Source organism: Colletes latitarsis, unplaced genomic scaffold (assembly GCF_051014445.1).
Source record: "Colletes latitarsis isolate SP2378_abdomen unplaced genomic scaffold, iyColLati1 scaffold0018, whole genome shotgun sequence".
Classification (NCBI taxonomy): domain Eukaryota; kingdom Metazoa; phylum Arthropoda; class Insecta; order Hymenoptera; family Colletidae; genus Colletes; species Colletes latitarsis.
In genome coordinates this window covers 9962123-9967033 of record NW_027488369.1, presented here as the reverse complement: position 1 = coordinate 9967033, position 4911 = coordinate 9962123, and positions in this window count along the sequence as shown.

Below are 4911 nucleotides of genomic sequence, written 5' to 3'. Positions count from 1 at the left end.
ACTTAACTTGCGTTATCCTCTAAAATATTGATCGAAACCAGGTTTAACCGACTGTTCCAGTGTGGATCCACATTACTACGTGATCCAAACCAGAAAAAACCCAGGATCAGTTCAACAAGTATGTGAAGAATGCGAAAGTATGAGTCTGATGAGTGAATATCCCAGGCCTAACCTAGACCTAACATGCGTTGTCCTCAAAAATATTAATCGAAACCTGGTTTAATCGACTGTTTCAGAATGGTCCCACATTACTACGTGATCCAAACCAGAAGTAACCCAGGATCTGTTCTACATGTATGAAAAATATGCGAAAGAATGAGCCTGATGAGAGCAAATCCCAGACCTAACCTAGACCTAACATGAATTATTCTCTAAAATATTGATCGAAACCAGGTTTAATTGACTGTTTCAGTGTTGTACTTCATTACTACGTGATCCAATCCAGAAAAAGCCCAGGATCTAGCTATCAAGTATGAGAAATATGCGAAAGAATGAGCCTGATGAGAGAAAATCCCAGACCTAACCTAGACCTAACATGAATTATTCTCCAAAATATTGGTCGAAACCAGGTTTAATGGACTGTTTCAGTGTGGTACCACATTACTACGTGATACAAACCAGAAAAAACCCAGGATCCGTTCAACAAGTATGTGAGGAATGCGAAAGTATGAGTCTGATGAGTGAAAATCCCAGGGCTAACCTAGACCTAACATGCGTTATCCTCCAAAATATTGATCGAAACCTGTTTTAATCGACAGTTTCAGTTTGGTACCACATTACTATGTGATCCAAACCAGAAAATAACCCAGGACCTGTTCAACGAGTATGTGAAGTGTGCGTAGGTATGAGTCTGATGAGGGCAAATCCCAGACCTATCCCAGACCTAACTTGCGTTATCCTCTAAAATATTGATCGAATCCAGGTTTAACCGACTGTTCCAGTGTGGTACCACATTACTACGTGATCCAAACCAGAAAAAACCCAGGATCAGTTCAACAAGTATGTGAAGAATGCGAAAGTATGAGTCTGATGAGTGAATATCCCAGGCCTAACCTAGACCTAACATGCGTTGTCCTCAAAAATATTAATCGAAACCTGGTTTAATCGACTGTTTCAGTGTGGTACCACATTACTATGTGATCCGAACCAGAAAATAACCCAGGATCTGTTCAACGAGTATGTGAAGTGTGCGAAAGTATGAGTCTGATGAGGGCAAATCCCAGACCTATCCCAGACCTAACATGCGTTATCCTCTAAAATATTTATCACGACCAGGTTTAATTGATTGTTTCAGTGTGGACCCACATTACTACGTGATCCAAACCAGAAAAAACCCAGGATCCGTTCAACAAGTATGTGAAGAATGCGAAAGTATGAGTCTGATCAGTGAAAATCTCAGGCCTTACCTAGACCTAACTTGCGTTGTCCTCTAAAATATTGATCGAAGCTAGGTTTAATTGACTGTTTCAGTGTTGTACTTCATTACTACGTGATGCAATCCTGAAAAAGCCCAAGATCTAGCCATCAAGTATGAGAAATATGCGAAAGAGTGAGCCTGATGGGAGCAAATCCCTGACCTAACCTAGACCTACAATGAATTATTCTCTAAAATATTGATCAAAACCAGGTTTAATTGACTGTTTCAGTGTGGTACCACACTACTACGTGATACAAACCAGCAAAAACCCAGGATCTGTTCAACAAGTATGTGAAAAACGCGAAAGTATGAGTCTGATGAGGGCGAATCCCAGACCTATGCCAGACCTAACTTGCGTTGTCCTCTAAAATATTTATCAAGACCAGGTTTAATTGAATGTTTCAGTGTGGTACCACATTACTACGTGATCAAAACCAGAAAAAACCCAGGATCCGTTCAACAAGTATGTGAAGAATGCGAAAGTATGAGTCTGATCAGTGAAAATCTCAGGCCTTACCTAGACCTAACATGCGTTGTCCTCTAAAATATTGATGGAAACCAGGTTTCAATGACTGTTTCAGTGTGGTACTACATTACTACGTGATGCAATCCAGAAATAGCCCAGGATCTAGCCATCAAGTATGAGAAATATGCGAAAGAATGAGCCCGATGAGAGCAAATCCCAGACCTAACCTAGACCTAACATGCGTTATCCTCTAAAATATTGAGCGAAACCAGGTTTAATGGACTGTTTCAGTGTGGTACCACACTACTTCGTGATCCAAACCAGAGAAAGCCCAGGATCTGTTCACGAAGTATGTGAAAAACGCTATACTGTGAGCCTGATGAGGGCAAATCCTAGACCTAACCCAGACCTAACATGCGTTATCCTCTAAAATATTTATCAAGATCAGGTTTAATTGATTGTTTCAGTGTGGTCCCACATTACTACGTGATCCAAACCAGAAAAAACCCAGTATCTGTTCAACATGTATGAGAAATATGCGAAAGAATGAGCCTGATGTAAGCAAATCCCAGACCTAACCTAGACCTAACATGAATTATTCTCTAAAATATTGATCGAAACCAGGTTTACTTGACTGCTTCAGTGTGGTCCCACATTACTACGTGATCCAAACCAGAAAAAACCCAGGATCCGTTCAGCAAGTATGTGAAGAATGCGAAGGTATGAGTCTGATGAGGGAAAATCCCAGGCCTAACCTAGACCTAACATGCGCTATCCTCTAAAATATTGATCGAAACCAGGTTTAGTCGACTGTTTCAGTGTGGTCCCACATTACTACGTGATCCAAACCAGAAAAAACCCAGGAGCCGTTCAACAAGTATGTGAAGAATGCGAAAGTATGAGTCTGATGAGGTCAAATCCCAGACCTATCCCAGACTTAACTTGCGTTATCCTCTAAAATATTGATCGAAACCAGGTTTAATCGACTGTTTCAGCGTGGTACCACATTACTACGTGATGCGATCCAGAAAAAGCCCAGGATCTGTTCTACATGTATGAAAAATATGCGAAAGAATGAGCCTGATGAGAGCAAATCCCAGACCTAACCTAGACCTAACATGAATTATTCTCTAAAATATTGATCGAAACCAGGTTTAATTGACTGTTTCAGTGTGGTACCACATTACTACGTGATCCAATCCAGAAATAGCCCAGGATCTAGCCATGAAGTATGAGAAATATGCGAAAGCATGAGCCTGATGAGGGCAAATCCTAGACCTAACCCAGCCCTAACATGCGTTATTCTGTAAAATATTGATGGAATCCAGGTTTAATTGACTGTTTCAGTGTTGTACTTCATTACTACGTGATCCAAAACAGAAAAAACCCAGGATCTGTTCTACATGTATGAAAAATATGCGAAAGAATGAGCCTGATGAGAGCAAATCCCAGACCTAACCTAGACCTAACATGAATTATTCTCTAAAATATTGATCGAAACCAGGTTTAATTGACTGTTTCAGTGTGGTACCACATTACTACGTGATCCAATCCAGAAATAGCCCAGGATCTAGCCATGAAGTATGAGAAATATGCGAAAGTATGAGCCTGATGAGGGCAAACCCTAGACCTAACCCTGACCTAACATGCGTGATTCTGTAAAATTTTTATCAAGACCAGGTTTAATTGAATGTTTCATTGTGGTACCTCATTACTACGTGATCAAAACCAGAAAAAACCCAGGATCCGTTCAACAAGTATGTGAAGAATGCGAAAGTATGAGTCTGATGAGTGAATATCCCAGGCCTAACCTAGACCTAACATGCGTTATCCTCCAAAATATTGATCGAAACCTGTTTTAATCGACTGTTTCAGTTTGGTACCACATTACTATGTGATCCAAACCAGAAAATAACCCAGGCCCTGTTCAACGAGTATGTGAAGTGTGCGTAGGTATGAGTCTGATGAGGGCAAATCCCAGGCCTAACCTAGACCTAGCATGAATTATTCTCTAAAATATTGATCGAAACCAGGTTTAATTGACTGTTTCAGTGTGGTCCCACATTACTACGTGATCCAACCCAGAAAAAACCCAGGATCTGTTCAACAAGTATGTGAAAAACGCTAAACTGTGAGCCTGATGAGGGCAAATCTTAGACCTAACCCAGACCTAAGATGCGTTATCCTCTAAAATATTTACCCAGACCAGGTTTCATTGAATGTTTCAGTGTGGTACCACTTTACTACGTGATCCAATCCAGAAATAGCCCATGATCTAGCCATGAAGTATGAGAAATATGCGAAAGTATGAGCCTGATGAGGGCAAATCCCAGACCTATCCCAGACCTAACTTGCGTTGTCCTCTAAGAGATTGATGGAAACCAGGTTTAATTAACTGTTTCAGTGTTGTACTTCATTACTACGTGATCCAAACCCGAAAAAACCCAGGATCTAGCCATCAAGTATGAGAAATATGCGGAAGAATGAGCCTGATGAGAGCAAATCCCAGACCTAACGTAGACCTAGCATGAATTATTCTCTAAAATATTGATCGAAACCAGGTTTAATTGACTGTTTCAGTGTGGTCCCACATTACTACGTGATCCAAACCAGAAAAAACCCAGAATCTGTTCAACAAGTATGTGAAAAACGCTAAACTGTGAGCCTGATGAGGGCAAATCTTAGACCTAACCCAGACCTAAGATGCGTTATCCTCTAAAATATTTATCCAGACCAGGTTTCATTGGATGTTTCAGTGTGGTACCACTTTACTGCGTGATCCAATCCAGAAATAGCCCATGATCTAGCCATGAAGTATGAGAAATATGCGAAAGTATGAGTCTGATGAGTGAAAATCCCAGGGCTAACCTAGACCTAACATGCGTTATCCTCCAAAATATTGATCGAAACCAGGTTTAATGGACTGTTTCAGTGTGGTACCACACTACTACGTGATACAAACCAGCAAAAACCCAGGATCAGTTCAACAAGTATGTGAAGAATGCGAAAGTATGAGTCTGATGAGTGA